This window comes from Leopardus geoffroyi, chromosome B3 (assembly GCF_018350155.1).
Source record: "Leopardus geoffroyi isolate Oge1 chromosome B3, O.geoffroyi_Oge1_pat1.0, whole genome shotgun sequence".
Taxonomy (NCBI): domain Eukaryota; kingdom Metazoa; phylum Chordata; class Mammalia; order Carnivora; family Felidae; genus Leopardus; species Leopardus geoffroyi.
Genome location: NC_059337.1, coordinates 138,322,023 through 138,337,945, shown reverse-complemented (window position 1 = coordinate 138,337,945; position 15,923 = coordinate 138,322,023). Strand labels below are relative to the sequence as shown.

Here is a 15,923-nt window from a genome sequence, read left to right as displayed (position 1 = left end):
TATACTGATTTATTCAACAAATACAGATAGAGGAAAACACCCTAAACACCCTCCAGGAAGCACTAGATTTGGGGCAGCTCCCTAACTCCTCAAGCCCAGCCTCCATTTCCTCATCTGCAAAATGGGCATAGCCACACTTAAGTTGCAAAGCCTGGAGTCCCCGTGGTACATAGTTCCACCAGTTGTGTCCTTAGCGGCTCTCATCCCCACCCAAAGGAGACAGAACCAATCAGGCAAAGATGTAATTAGTCTGACAAAGATCAGGGCCGGGGTGGAGAACAGTTCAAAGAGCCCTACCTAATGCGCTGGGAGCCAAAGGCACAGAGGCAGATAAGATTCAGACAGTCTGCCGTGAGGTTTAAGAGTTGGTGGAGTTGCGGATCAAACGTGGGACGGTAAGCCTGTTGGGCGGCGGTGGGGACAGAAGGGAGACACTTACCAGGGCCTTGCGGTTTGTGAGATATCCAGAATATGCTTTTAATTCACATTCCTTGGGGCTCACCCTCCCTCCCCCCTCCCCCGCAGTCGCTTCCTCTGGACATCCTCGGGGGCTCCCATCTGAGCCCGGGGCCCAGAGAGATTCCCCCCCGCGGTGGCTCCGGGCACTGTGGGGTAGGAGTGGCCGGATGGGGCGCCCCCACTGTCAGGCCAGCTGATAGGTGTCACTTCCTCCTTGGATTTCGCGCCTCCGGGAGGAGTGCCCCTGCCTTTGGCCGCGCCTCGGCTCTGAGGGGGGCCAGACCTGCCAGCCCCCCTCGCCTTCTCCCCAAATCTGGACGCCAGAGGATCTCCCTCCCCAGATCCAACTTTCCCCCGGGGGACAGGCAGCTCCGTGCCCTCCCGAGGATGAGACCCAGGCGGAGGCAGGCGGGGGTCCGGGGATCCGGACGGCTCCTGGGCCGGAGGGGGTAGCCCGGGGCGCGGAGCCCGGGGGTGAGGATGGGGAGCCCCCGCGGCGGCGCTCCTTCCCTCGGAGGTGGGCGGTCTGCGATTGGGCGCCGCGGGGCTGGGGCGGTGCGCCGGGGGCCTCCGCCTGGAGCGCGGGGCCGGGCGCGTCCTGCTCGGCCAGGCCGGGTGGCACGGCCCCGGGGCGGCTCCCGCGGCGGGTCCCCGAGGGGACTGGGCGGGGCCGGGGGCGAGTGTCCGGCCCCGCCCCGGCCCCGCCCCGCTCCGGAGCCGCCCGGGACGCAGGGAGGAGGGCGGCTGGGCCGGAGCTGCCCGCGGCGCCGCGCTCCTGCACGCTCCGGACCCGGTAAGTGGCGCGGGGCGCGGAGGCCGAGCCGGGGCCGGGAGGGTCGGGGCCGCGGCCCCCGGCCCAGCCCCGACGGGCCTCCCAGGGATCGGGGTCGCCGAAAGTCGAGGGGATCTGGGGAGGCGCGCCCGGCGCGGGGGCGGGGGCCCTGGCGTGACAGCTGCGGGCGGGCGGGTATTTTTAGTTTAAACCTAACCGATCCCTGCCGCCTGCGAAGTCCCCGAGCCTTTCCGCTCCCCAAGCCTGGAGGCGCGGCCCCCAAGAAAAAGCCCCCGAGCCCTGGACAGCGTGTCCCCGGCGGGCCGGGCGCCGCCTCCAGTCTTCACTCAGCCGCCGCTTGGGGCCAGCGGACCTGTCACCGCGGGCCCGCGCCGCCGGCTGTCCCGGGCCTGGGCAGCAGTCGCGGGCATCAATACCCCCTCCTGGCGACCACGCGTTCGCTTCCTAGTGCCTGGGACAGCCCGGAGCGGGCGCGCTGGTGGGGGGGGGGGGCGGGTAGCCCCGGACAGCCTCGGGTTCATTCAGACACCTCCCGGCTGTGCCGCTTTGGGCAAGCCGCTCGGCCTCTCTGAGCCTCATCCCACATCTCTCAAGGAGGGCGTAGTGAGGCCAAAGATCTCTTGCGGGGCTGAGCGAGCCCCCAATGGATGCTGACCACCTTTAGGGTCTTCAGATCTTGACTCTAGACAGTGGGCCCGGTGGATGTAACCAGGCAGGCAGCCGGTGGGGGGGGGGGGAGCCTGACATGCGAGGGAAGCATGCCCCATCCCAGGCGAGTGAGGGTAGGAGGAGACAGTGAGGGACAAGAGACTGCCCTCCCAGAAAAGGGAGTATGTCACAAAATCACTGCCATTCTGAGCTTGGCGGGACGGCCTCCTTCCTCAACCAAGAAGAGAGGAAACAGGCCCAGGGATGGGCAGCGATTTCCCTGGGGCTGCACGACTGAGAACAGAGTCGGACTCTCTGGAAGGGTCAGGCCCTGCCTCCTGCACAGCCAGCAGCCCCCAGGGGTCAGGGGCTGGGAGGCGGGAGGCACGAGCCGGTGCCACCAGGCTGTTTTGCTCTGTTTCCCGGAACTGGTCCCCGGCGGGGCTCTCTGACACGTGTGGGTCTGCACATTCCTCAAGCAGGACCTCTCTCTGCTGCCCGACAGCCGCAGCTGTGTCCCGCCCGCTGGCCCCAGGGCGCCGTTTTCAGCCAGAGAGGCCCCTCTGAGGGCAGCTGGAGGGGGGAGTGGGCTGGGAACTCCTCCTGTCTTGCTGGGGGTCCTGAGGGGAGGGGTGAGGATCCGGGCTCTGGTTTCTGCCTCAGGGTGCAGGCTGGCCCCCTGCAGACACCCTTCAGGGTGAGTTTGTCTCCATGGGAACAGCCCTGTAGCATAGCTGCTTTGCATGTTCTATTGCGGCCGCAGACCTGTCTGTGCCGGGTGCCCCCCCCCCCCACCCCATCTCCTGATGCAAAAACCTGGGGCAAGGACAGCTGTGACTGCCGTTCTAGGGAGGTAAGACTGGACAGGTCCAGCACAACCCCCTAAAAGCCTTGGGGCCCCCGAGAGCCAAGAGGGCTGAGGGCCTTCCCGTGTTGCCTAGCTGTTGAGAATGGGGGTGGCCACGTTAGATTACCTGGGTCCAGTCCTGCCTTGGCCTTGGCCTTGGCCTTGGCCGTGAAAACCTCCCTTCCCCTCTCAGAGTTTCGGTTTTCTTCCCCACGAGAGGGGGAATAACCGTAGCACCCACATCGTGGGTGCCGTGAGCATTCGATGAGACGGTCCACGAATAGTGTTTTGTAGGGTGCCAGGCACCGCACAGCGTTGTCACCGTGTAGGGTGACGGGACTCGGTTGGGACACCTGAGTGCCTCCCCCCTGCCCACCTCAGCTCTGCCCTTGCCTCTCTGCCTTGATTTCCCATGTCTGTCAAATGGTGGGTGGCCCTGGATGATCTCCCTCAGAGCCTTTCCATCACGGAAAGCTGGTCTTTGAGCCAGGCAGAGACATTTGAGAGGGGTCTGCCAGGGGATCCCCTGTGTCTGTGGGCTCCTAGGAAGCATGTTCTGTCTCTCACCTCCTATGACCCTGACGAAGGCCAAAGCTGGTGCCATTGCTGGCCCATTTACGGATGAGGAGACAGGTTTCAGAGGGCAGGGGTGGCTGAGTCGGGATTCGAACTCGAGGCCGTTGACTCGCTGCTTTTCATTATACCACACGGTGCGTCTCAGGCAATAGATAGAAATGACACTAATCACCAGGCCAACAGTATGGGCGAGGCAGGATCCCGCTCATCATTAAGACATTGGCATTTGCCGGGAAGAATGGATTCTGGACTTTCTTCCCCCGTTAACGTCTGAAAGTAGCCCAGTAGGGCCACCACGAGAGGAACCTGAGAGGGGGAGATGGAAGTTCTGGAATTGTCTACTGACCCTCTCCACCCCCAGGGAATCACGACTTCAGGACTTGGGGATGATGTTCCTGGGGCCGAGCCACCAGGAGGCACATGGGGGACAGTCCCCGCAGCCAAAGCCTCAATTTTGTCTTCTCTAAAGTAGAGATAAGAGGCCCCCTGTGGGGTTGCTGTGGGGATAAATGAGACAATTGGGGACAAGCCTCAGCAGAATGCCCCGGGGGGTGGGGACACATCATAGGAGGAGTTATCGTGGTTTTATTATTCCTAATCCACCTAATGCGATCGTGACAATGTACTGTGGCCTGCACCTCTTGCCTGGATTTCTAGGCTGCAGACTCTGTGCAGGGAATCCCAGCATCTCCGAAATGCTTTGAAAGGCAGGGCACAGAGCTGCTGATTATGAAAGCTCAAAACACAAACACGAACGAGGAGTCGTTTCGCGATGTATACACGAGAAGTCAAGCAATCGTGGAGCAGAGATGATCATGGGGTGGGGGGGGGAGGTGTGTGGGCAAGAGGGGACTGGTAGGGTCATGGGGTCCGTGATAGAAGAATTTACCTTGGAACTGCTGGGGACGCCATGTATGTTTTATGTGTGCCTCTCTATATGGAGTCTTTTTTTTTAATTTAAGCAGATTTTATGAAAAGCAGGGGAATGGTAACCCCCAAATCGGGGTGGGGAAGAGGGCACAGGGTCAAAGAGGAGCCAGGTCCAGTCTCGGTGGGATCCATTATGTTTTTCTGTCGAGTGGTGCAGTCGTGGGTGCTATTAAAGTATTTTTATGCTTCATCATTTACAAATATACATTTGTTTATACACATACATGCCTATATATTCCATTGCGTATATCAAATCTTACATGCAGATACAATTAAAAGGTAACGTGAGGGGCGCCTGGGTGACTCAGATGGTTAAGCATCTGACTTCGGCTCAGGTCACTAATCTCACCGTTCGTGAGTTCGTGCCCCACCTCAGGCTCTGTGCTGACAGCTCAGGGCCTGGAGCCTGCTTTGGATTCTGGGTCTCTCTCTGCCCCTCCCTCTCTCTCTCAAAAATAAACAAACATTAACACAAATTTTTTTTAAAGGTAATATGAAACATTTCACAAAGCTCTCATGGGAAACCAGACTCTTCCCACAGATTCAAGTGGTAGCCTGGCTGGATTTGATAAAACACGACAAACACAAACCCTACCGTGTGACAGACCCATGGCATCTTATGCGGACAAATCATCTCCCTCTTTGAAGACATACGACTGGGAGATGGTGTAAATGCTCTGCAATCTCAGATTATCTATGAGACTTTTTAAGGTCTTGGCGTGATGATTTATGCTTGTGAATCAGAAAATCCTGAAATATTTGAGCTGAGAGGAACCTCGGGTCCCCTGGACACAACCTGTTGGCTTTTGTGGCTGGTGGAAATGCCCCGGCCCAGGTCAACAGCAGGCCCAAAGGTAGGGAAGACAGCTTGCTCTGCGCTGCCACACCCGAATGCCTCTCGCCGCGACACCACTGTGGCAAGGGCCCCCTGGAGACAGGGCAACGGGTGGCCCTGAGATTAAACTAAGATTTCCGTTTATTTATTTTTTTACTCGTTTATTTATTATGTTATTTAAGTTTACATTTATCCGAGATTAAAGTGATCATTTTAATTGTTGAGCGTGAGAAGAAAGCTGCCGCGTGCAATGACCACACAACTTCCGGAACTTACACGAACGCAAACGTCACCAAAGGACCTGCATAAGCAGTGCCCACGCTCTCCTTTCCCATGAAACCGGCCTTGGGCAGCCACTCTTATTTTTCCTGTTCTTTGCGGGGCATGCTGGATATATTTAGAAGTTATCAGGACAACTTAACCGCTACGGGTATGGTTATCGCCATTTTGCATCTGGGGAAACAGGGTCAGAGAGGTTGAAGGCCTTGCCCCAAATCCTATGGCAGGTGAGTAAGCGATGGGGCGGGAGCTTCACCCAGAGGATGCGCTGAAAAGACGGGAAGCTTTTTTCGCGTGTGCTGTGCTGTGAACGCAGCCTTCGCTCCTCCGGAGCTGCAGTCCCTGTCGTCCCGGCCCAGCTGGCAGGTGGGGGGGACATGCCCTTGTCCAGGGTCGTTGGGTGGTTTCTGCCCAGCTGTCAGATCACAGGAGGCTCTCGAGCCACACCTTCTTCCTTATGATGGAGTGGGGCAGCGGTGCGCTGAGATTTGGGGAACCCATCCCATTTGGGGCCCTGGTGCTTTGAATGCTCGCTTCGATTCCTGGCCACCTGCCTTCTGCCCAAATCCAAGGTGTTCTTTGGGTCTTCCCTCTGCAGAGATAGCTGTCCCGGCCAAAGGGTCTCAGAGCACCGATGCCCCAGGACTGATGCATTTGGTGGTGGTTCTGATGCGCGTCGGGCACGGAGACAGCGGTTGTGTCCAGCTTGTGTGCCCCCCTGGGGAGTGGAGACCTGGGGCCGGGTCCCCCTGCTCTGTGTCCTGTGACCCCATTTTTTTCCTAAACGGTATTTTTTTTTAATGCTTATTTTTTGAGAGAGGGAGAGAGAGAGCGAGGGCGGAGGAGGGGCAGAAAGAGAGGAGACACAGAATCCGAAGCAGGCTCCAGGCTCCGAGCTGTCAGCCCAGAGCCCGACGCGGGGCTCGAACTCACGAACCGCGAGATCGTGACCTGAGCCGAAGTCGGACGCTAACCGACAGCCACCCAGGCGCCCCTTTGTGACCTCATTTTTCACGTGCCTGATGGGGCTGGTGCTACCTCCCAGTAGGGCAGGGCTTAGGACCCGCGGAGACGGATCTGCACAAGTCGGGCATCTTTCAGACGCTGGGAAACAAGCCCTCAGTGTATGTGCCTGCGGGGAATGTGTGTGCAGTGTTCTCGAACTGACAGCTGCAGCGGAGAATAAGAGAATGCCAGAGCCAGCCGGAGCCTTGGATTCCTCTCATCTGAGCCTCTATTTTTACCCCTGGGGAAACTGAGTCTCCGCAATTAGAATTGACCGGCCCAGGGGCACCTGGGTGGCTCAGTCGGTGAAGCGTCCGACTTCGGCTCAGGTCACCATCTCACGGTCCTTGAGTTCGAGCCCCGCGTCAGGCTCTGTGTTGATATCTCAGAGCCCGGAGCCTGCTTTGGATTCTGTGTCTCCCTCTTTCTCTGCCCCTCCCCTGCTCATGCTCTGTCTCTCTCTGTCTCAAAAATCAGTGAAAACATTTAAAAAAAAATTTAAAAAGAAAGAAAGGAAGAAAGAAATGACCGGCCCAGGTCTCTCTGTGGTGCCTCAGGGCCAATCTGGATCTGAGATGGTGTCTTCTGGTCCTTGCCTAGCATTCTTCCCTCGCAGCCACCTTCCCTAAAAGTCTGTTTGGTCTGTATTCATGCCTGACACAATGCGGGCTGGTCACGTGATGAAAATGGGGAGGCTTGTCTTTGGGGTCGGGCCCTCCCACTCATCACCAACGCCTAGATAGAGTAGGTGGGTCCCTGTGGCCACTGGCGGGGCTCTAATTAAGCCAAGAGTTTTATTTGAGGTCTGAAAAGGGCTGAGCCCCTCCCGAGCCCCTCCCGAGTATTATTTCGCTGAAATAATACAACAGGCTGACTCACTGGGGTAGCCTCTTTCCTTGTTGTTTCAAAGAGCTGGCTCTTCTGTGATGATGGGAGGTGCTGGTAGTTCCCCAGGCACCTCGACCTTCAACCTGGGCCAGTCTCAGGCTTCCTGCCCTTCAGAAGGGGAGGCCGGAATGAGGAGAGCTCTAAGGTGCCTTGAAGTCTGGGTGTTCTCTCAGCCAAGAACCACGGCCTCAAAGTAGGTGTTTGGGGCCCCAGTCTCTCCCGATGGCCATGTGCCACCTTTGGGAGAGGCCAGCTCACTTAAGGGGGTGAGTCCCTGCCTGTCCCCTCCAGTGGGTCCCGCCTGCCCTGAGGAGGAAGTCCCAGGCCCCCAGCCTCCCCTGCTGGCATTTCATGCTTTCTACCACCTGGTCCCACGAAGCCGCAAACTCATCCTGGTCTTTCCCACCTCCAGACCTGCGCTCCCGCTGTCACCTCTGCCAGACGGTGCACCTGCCCCCCGGCTCCTCCCCGCCAACCTCTGCTGCATATCTCCTCCTAGAAGCCTTTGGCAACCCAGTGGGGTCGCTGGTTTGTTTCCCAGTATACTTTCCACTCATTTCCGTTTTTGTGTCTGATTCCCCACTAGGTTGTGACCTCCTGGAGGGCAGGGATACAGGATTTTTCCTTCTGTCATGATTACTGTTTCACGAACAGGCTTTACACTTTAAAATCGGATCTCACGAACGGCAGGGGGACTGTGTCGCCCCAGCGAGCACCCCTGAATGAAGTGGACAGGACAGATCCTGGTGATCATCAGGACACGGAGGGGAAAAGTGGGCTCCAGAGTCATGAACCAAGGCTGGGGAGAGAGGGGGGATGCTTGTCACCTCCCTTTGGGGTCCTCTTTGGAGATTGCCCTTCTGGAGAGCTGTCCCTTTTCCGGGGCTCCCCGGGGCCGGTGCTGGAAGTTGAGGACCTCCCTCCGCCTGTCTGAGACTCAGGTCTGACGTCCATTTCTTCTCCGAGGACGCTGGGCGCCTCCCCCCTTCAGGCCTGCCTTCTTGCCCTTCCTCTGCCTACAGACTGCACCCCCGCCCCCCTCAGGGCTTTCTGACGCTGCAAATGCTCATCACTGAGATCCCGAGTCCCCGTCACAGGCCACGGGAGCACCTGTCCTTGCGCCCTGCCCTATCGCCCTGTTTCACTGTCTGTCTGACACTTGCCACCAACTGAAATGATCTTACATGTCTGCCGTCTGCTCTTGGGTTTATCATCCGTCCCCGCCACTAGCACGGACACTCCCTGAGCGCAGGGATTTTTTCCATCCCCAGAGCCTGGCCGTAGTAGCTGCTGAGTCCATATCTATGGAATGAAAGAAGGGATGAATGAAAGTGTAAACTGATGAGGAGGACTGGCTGCCACCTGGGGCGCCTCGCGCGCTTTAGCCTGATGGCTGGCGCCCCTCGGTACTCGGTACTTAGTACTCGGTACTTGGTACTCGGTACTCGGTACTCGGTACTCGGTACTCGGTAGGGAACGCTAGTGTTGCTTGAATGCCCTCTGCATTTTCCCCCTCAGTCCTCAAGACAGCTCAGGAGGCAGGCTCTGCTAGTCCCATTTTACAGAAAGGTTCCACAACCCGCCCTCAGCAGGGGATTGGAATTTAGCTCCGATGATCTGATCCCACAGCTCATGCAGGGAAACCACCAGTGTCCCCTGGCCTCTCCATGTTCTGTGCTGGGAGCGCACTGGGCAGGACGTGGTGAGTCAGACCCAGACCTCGAGCCTCCTCCCCCAGCATCCAGTTCTTTCTCCGCAACCCCCAGTGGCTCTCGCACGGACAGGCCGTTCCTCACAGGAAATCCTTTCTGTGTGGCCAATATCACACGGGGCACAGCTTTCCCAGAGCGGGGGCCCACCCCGGAGCGCCCTACCCTCACCGCCCTGACCACACCCTTTTCTCGAGTGGTTCCAGGGAAGTCTGCGGGCTCTGTCACTCGCTGCGGAGAGCGTGGTGACCACAAGCCGCGGTTGTAGGCTGGATGAGAGCCAGTCGGGGCGGCCAGGTTAAATTCCTTCATTCAGGACTGGGCAGCAGTGGAGCCTGGCTTATGTAATTTGCCTGTTTATCTGTTTGCTGATTTCAAATTCAACTTTGCTCAGGGATAATCTTAGAACATGAGTTTTTACAAAAATTCCATCTCGTGGTGCTGTCTTGTCCCCACTTCCTTCTGGGTAGAAGCACCTGAATGCCTGGGGGTGGGGGCATACGCTCCCAGCAGTCTTTACTTATGGATATGCTCCTTTGGGGAGGGGGGCGGTGGCCCCATAAGTCCCTGCCCTTGTCCCCTGTAGGTAGCAGCGGGGGGTTGGTCACACAGCTCCTAGCTGGAGCCACTTTAGTTTGGGAGCCAGAGAGGCACGCGTTTGTGGCTGGGAGGTAGCCCTTCCGCTCTGGAAGCCGCCTGGCTTGGGCCACCACATTCCTTTAACATGCTGACATTGACCAAGCTGGACAGGGGAGGAGGGCTCCAGGGCCACGTCCGTGCCCTGTGGATAGGAGGAGTGTGGTGGGTGAGGTGGGTGCTTGAAACAGGATGTCCCATCCTGGGGGCGGGGGGGGGGGCAATGGCTCAGAGAGAGGGGAGCCCAGGGGCACCAGGAAGGACCCTTTTATTTTGTTGGAGGGCACGGTCTTTGGGGACCTCAACTCCCTTCTCTGTGAGGTTGGGAAACATGTGCTATGCTCTTGACCATGCTGGCTGTGTCTGAGCATGTGTTGCAAACCTAAAACCCCCACCTGGAGCTAAGAGGCCATTAACATGGCCAGTTTAGCCCACGGACCAAGGTGGCACTGTCTTCCTGTGCAGAAGGCAGAGCTTTGGCAGAGTTCCTCCCCGCTCCTGGGCCTGAGGGGTGGGGCTGGCAGCCTTGACTGGTAGAATCAGACAGACCTGGGCTGGGACCCGGGTTCTGCCACCTGCAGTGTAATCTCGGCAAGTCACATCACCTGCATGGCCAGCTCACCTGTTCGGTGGGGCTGGTCACACCTTCCCCGCAGAGTTGCCTCGAGGGACCGATACGATCACAGGCGGACGAGGAATTCTTAGCTCCGAGTGGGTGCTGGGTCCCAGCATCTCCGGCTTTTCTATTTCCAGCTTCTCTGAGCACTCCCTATTTCCCCGAGGTGCTCCCTGGCTGGGGAGGTGACTTTGGTGGCAGTGCGGGTCACATCGAAGGGAGCGGGGGCACTTCCGCCTGCCTCTGCCCCGGCCCACACAGTAGTTGGATCCGCACAGCCGCTGGTGAGTCAGCCCCCTGGCACAGGTGTTCTTGGCTGAGGCCGTGCTCTGGCCGGGCCTGGGGTGCGATGGGCTGAAGTCAACTCAGCCAAGCCTGTCCCACTTTGGAAGACCCTTATTGAGGTGGACAGCGTGCAGACCAAATGCCTTGATCACCCGTTTCCCTCCCGGCCACCCCTAATGGCCAGTGGGACCTTTTACTTTTACAGAATTGACTATGGGAAAAAGTCAGCGTCACCCCACTAGGCTCTCCGGTCTTATCCCAGCCCTGAGCCTCGGGGTCCTCAATACAGTGCAGGGGTGACTAGGTCTGAGTTTGGACTGGGGGCTGCTGGTCACCAGCAGCTGCTGGTCACCTGTCATCATGGACAGGATGAATGTGGTGGCATGTGCTTGGAGCACGGAATGACAGTAATTCCCTACATAGAGTGCCGTCGTCCCTTTGACTTTTTCCTTTTATCCTTCTGACTATGCAATGTTTTCCTAATCATCGGGGCTCCACTTTAGGCCAATGTAGGAGTTTCTGGACCAAGGGCTGCTTATCTGAGCTTCTTAAAAGCTCCCTGGGTGATCCTGCTGCACGGGGCTCGTTGGGAACCACTGGATTTTGTCAGGAGAACGTCTCCGTGTGGGGCCGGTCTGGCTGTAATGTTTGCACATCCCTAACCGGGAGCGGGCCTCAGGCACAAGCTAGCATCGGCTTCAGATGATAGAAGCACCGTATTGATCCCTTATGTTGTGCTATACATGGCAGTCGATTCTCATCCTGGTGGTCTATTTGAAGTAAAGATAAAACATTCTCCTTCTGAAAGAAATTTAAGTTTAAATGGGTGGAATTAAAAAAAAACCAAAAAACAAACTAAGGAGGAAAAGTAAGCCAGGCATCCCCAGATGTGCCCAGAATCACGGATGTGATGCGCAGACGGTCGGCCCATTCTGGATATCAGGGACTGCAGACTTGTAGCTGAAAGGAATAGGATGGAATCTTCTAGATTTCCAGACCTCTCAGGAATGCTGTGCTGATAGGCTGGGGCCGGGGGGCGGGGGGGGGGGGCGCGGGGTGAGATATTTGTCTTGAGCTGATAAATGGAAGTGGCCAACCTTTTCTGTAAAGGGACAGATAGTAAATATCTTTGTCTCATGGGCCGCACAGGCTCTCATAATTCCTCAGTTCTGTTGTATCTGAAGCAGCCACGGACTCCCGTAACGAGTGGGCGTGGCTGTGCCCCAATAAAACTGCATACGGGACACTGGAATTTGAATTTCGTGTCACTTTTACCTATCACAGAATTTTACTCTCTCAATTTGTTTTTCAACCCACTTGAAAATGTAAATATCGTTCTGAGCAGGAGAGCGGTGCTGAAACAGGTCATAGTTTACAGGGCCCTGTTCTAGAAGCCTTTAGAAGCCTCTAGAAGCCGGGGAGGGAGGGGGGGGGCTTGCAGATTTGAGGAAGCCTCTCTAACCATTTCAGTTTTGAAAACTCTAGTTCTGAAACAGGTCCCGATCTTTTACACCTGCTGCTTAAAATAAAATGGTTCATTACTTACAACCTGCGTTCAGCACACCTCAAGTCTAGTGGCAAAGAGGGGAGGAACCCGGAGGGAGAAAATTTGTCCCGTGCTGGCTGTGGAGCCCTGGGCTGGTGGCTGACCCTCTCCGAGCCTCACTTCTTCCATCTGGGGAGGCAGTAATAGTGGGACCTACCACATCAGTGAAGTGATCAATGCGAGGGTTAACGCATACCTAGCGCATAGCACCCTCTCCACAGAGGTCGGCTATATTCTCTCACCTCTGCGAGGGTTCCGGGGTACAAGTGGATGAGAGTGCTTTTCCCTTCAACCAGCAGACCCCGCACAGTAGACCTTACTTAGCGCTTTATGGAGAAGGAGGCCCAGAGACCTTACGGAGCTTGTCCAAGGTCACGGCTGGCAATAAATAGCAGAGCTAGAAGACTGTGTAACTCGTAGGACCTAGCTCTTGCCATGCAATGCCCTTGCAGGGGACCAGAGGAGGCATTAAATCTAATTCAGCTCCATACTTGTGGAGGGGTTAATGCAATCAGCATCTTTCCCTTTGCAGCCAGGCTCTTCAAGCTCCTCTGTGCTGTGCCTCAAATTCTCTGGGGGATGAGCATCATTTGAGGGACCCCACAGACTTCCAGCAGCCCGTGGGGGACTCCAGGCTGAGGGTTTTCTGTCAGTATCCTAGGGGGAACTTTGTTGCTCTGCAGGGAGCTCTGGTTTAGAAATCCCAGCCTGGAAACGGGCATCTGGGGAAGTCTTTAAGTTTTTCTGACTCCCCTTGGGTGAGAGCGTCTGTGGGGTCTGAGTCTCCGCAGGGCTAGTGGGGAAGGCTCTAGAAAGTTCTAGAAGACTGGATTCAGGGTAGCCGCATTTGAAGAAAGGAATCATCAGGGTCTTACGAAATAACTACTGGCTGTGAGTTCCTAAAAAGTGTTATGCCTTGGTTTTCACTTCTGTGAAATGGACGTGGAAATGTCATAATCAGTTGCCTGTTGCTTGAGCACGTGCTTGTTGGACGCCCGCCACGGGCCTTGCTCTGAATGCACAAAGGACGCCTGGGGGGTGGGGGGAAGCCTGACCTTGGATCCCGGAGGCCTCTGGAGATAAAGCTCAGACAAGGGGAACAGTGAAGGGATCGGGGATTCTGTGTTTCTGGCAGAGCTGCGGCCAGGCTCCGAGCTGGGGAAGGTGTGCTGAGCCAGGGTTTTCTGTGCCCCTTGCACTTGTCTGAAGACTTAATCAGAGAAGGGAGGACACACGGGTGTTGGAAACTAGCCGGCCGGCTGCCCCATCTGGAACCTGGAGCACCTTCGGGTCCCTCTCAGTTACCTGAGGACAGGCTGCCTCAGTGCAGGCTGCTGGAAACCCAGCCCCCACCTGTGAGCGGCTGAGAGGTGGGGGTGGGGACAGGGGTGTCAGGAGTTGGGGGGAGGGGTCTTGGGCGAGAAAGGAAGATGGGGGCAGGTGTGACCAGCTGTCCCCGGTTTGCCCTGGATTGAGGGGTTTCCTGGGACACAGGACTTTCAGGGCGAAGACGGGGAAAGTCCTGGGCAAACCAGGACAATCGGTCACCCTTGGTCAGCGAGTCACGGCACCTTGACTGTGGCATTGGGCAGTCTGGGTCATGGCTGGGCAGTTTAAGAGGGGTCCGCTCTTCCCCGAGCCTCAGTGTCTGCTCAGAGCCCCTGTGTGTGAAGAACCACACTGACTGCTGTCCCTCAGGTCTGCGGGCGCATGATGGTAGAAACCAACCCACCCCTGAGGGGACTGGCCCACCCCCGAGGGGACCCACGCCTGCGGGTCCCAGAGCACAGAGCACTTAGTAAATGCCGTAGGGTGAATGGATGGGGGCTGAAGGTCTCCATCACGCTGGGGCAAAGGACTCGGATGCTAATTCATGCTTTGCCACTTTGCACCTGCTGTTCCCTGTCCCTTGTCCACCTCCTCTGCGTCCCATCCCTTGATCCTTCACCATAAACAGCGTCTCCCACCTCCTCTGTGTCTCTCTGAGCTGCACCTTTCTCAACTCCCTAACTGGGCGTCTTTCTTTATGCATCTTTCATCCATAGACTGTGGCTCCTTAGGGAAGGTCCCTAGTGTAGTATTTCCTCTGTCGCCTTTGGGGCCTGGAGGTTTCTTGAAGGAACGACTGGCACTGAACCCATGGAGCAGAGCGTCATTCGTGCCTTGCTGAGGGCCTACCGTGAACCGGGCACTGTCCCAGGAAGTGGGATGGGAGCCGTGGACATGACTGGCAGAGTCTTTGCTCTGATGGGACTTACATTCTAGAAGAATCTGGAATCATCCAGATTCAACAAGCAAGCAGTAACTAGGCAGCCCATATCAGAAGGTTGCATATGCTCTGAAGAAAAGGAAAAGAACGAGGCAAGTCTCTGAGCCCCCGCCAACTGTCAACAGGTGGGGGGTGGAGGCTGCAGCTTGGTGGTGGGGGTGGGGGGAGGTGGGGGATGGTTCCGGCCTAGCGCATCGTGGCACCTTCCTGTGGAGGCAGAAAGAGCGTACCTTCTCCTGGGTGGTCGCAGCCTTACTGATCACTGTGGTCAACTCAGGGTTGGTGGCGTGTGGGCCATCGGTCCCTTCAAGAAAATCTGTCAAAGCCAGCATTGTGTGAGTGAGGGAGAAAACACATCTTGGAAAGTCAGATGATGTTTTGTGCCTGGTGTGGGGGCTGAGTGTGCGTCTGCCCGTCTCCTCAGCGTGGGAGTGCAAAGTTCCAGGCTCACATGCTGGGTGGTGACCTTGCCGGGACAGCAACAAGAGGGGACATGAGCTCTGCCAAGGGACCGGTGGCAAGAACCCGGGAGCCCAGGCTTTTCCAGTGGGAAGGGGATCAAACTCGCTCCAGCCCAAAGCAGGGAGCGGGTCAAGGGGGTTAAGCTTGATCCCTTTCCATGAGTTGCACTTGACAATGGAGTACTATCCCCTGGGACTGATGGGGAGCTCAACCCCAGACACCGGCCCTTCCAGGAGGGAGGAGGCCGCCTCCTCTGCAGGGCCAAAGCACCCCGAGATTGGGGAACACGCTGCTCCCCAGGGCCCCAGGGGATGGCTTTTGTCTGCAGCCCCTAGTGCCAAGGTCTGGGAAGTTCAGGTGGCCCCTGAGTCTACAAGGATGTGACGCGTGTTGGTAACATCCTCATGCTGGGACCCTGGAGGACAGAGCAACGGAAGTCAGTCTACAAGCCAGGTGCCCTTGGCTGCCCACAGACCCATCCTAAACCTGGCGTCTTGAAGCCCTGGCAGGAACAGGCGTGTGCTGATTATAATATGCGCGGGCTGTTAACACTCGACCTTGGGCACCGGGGAGGTGAAGGTTCCTGGGGGGAATGTCCCCAGGGTGCTCCGAGGCTCACAGATACAAGGCAGGGGTTGGCAATCCAGGGCGTGGAGTCTTCTGGATGGCCCAGCGGATATCGCCTTGCAGCTCCAGAGGAATGGGGACAGTTTTAAGCATCTTGGGCTCCGCTAAGAGGAGAGGAGAAGGCAGCAGGTTACTTGCTGTGCGACCTTGGGCAGGTTATATAGCCGCTCTGACTCTTGATTTCTTTAGAAAAAGGCAAGCACTCCTACTTAACAGTGGGTGGGAGACCCCAATGAGCTGATGTGTATAAACACCTAACGGTGCCTGGCACCTGCTAGGTATTTAGCCATGTGAGTTCCCAGACCTCTGCTCGCTGAGAGATCCCGGAGTGCTTCCTGGAGGCAGCGATGGGTCAATGTAGCCAGGGAAAGAAGAGCGTGAAGGGGAGAAGCCCCAGGAGAAGGAGAGGCTCCAGCTGCAGGGAGAGGAGGTGGGAAGGGTAGGAGGCGAGGCTGCGGAGATGAACAGAAAGGGACTTCAGCTGGCCTGTTAAGCATCTCGGATTTTCTCGGT

The 15,923-nt window shown here is 57.1% G+C and overlaps 1 protein-coding gene across 4 annotated transcripts in view; it reads left to right on the top strand.

Annotated features, from left to right (window-relative positions):
* The first annotated feature begins 281 nt into the window (after positions 1 to 281).
* SYNE3 (spectrin repeat containing nuclear envelope family member 3) overlaps positions 282 to 15,923 on the top strand; it is a 100,757-nt gene continuing 85,115 nt past the window's right edge. For 2 of the 4 annotated variants that reach the window (XM_045451980.1, XM_045451981.1), the window contains exon 1: positions 1,135 to 1,252. The gene's annotated coding sequence lies outside the window, so the exon portion shown is untranslated. Of the gene's footprint in view, positions 396 to 1,134; positions 1,253 to 15,923 lie in introns of those variants that run through there. The other 2 variants (XM_045451983.1, XM_045451979.1) reach the window with 2 other exon arrangements.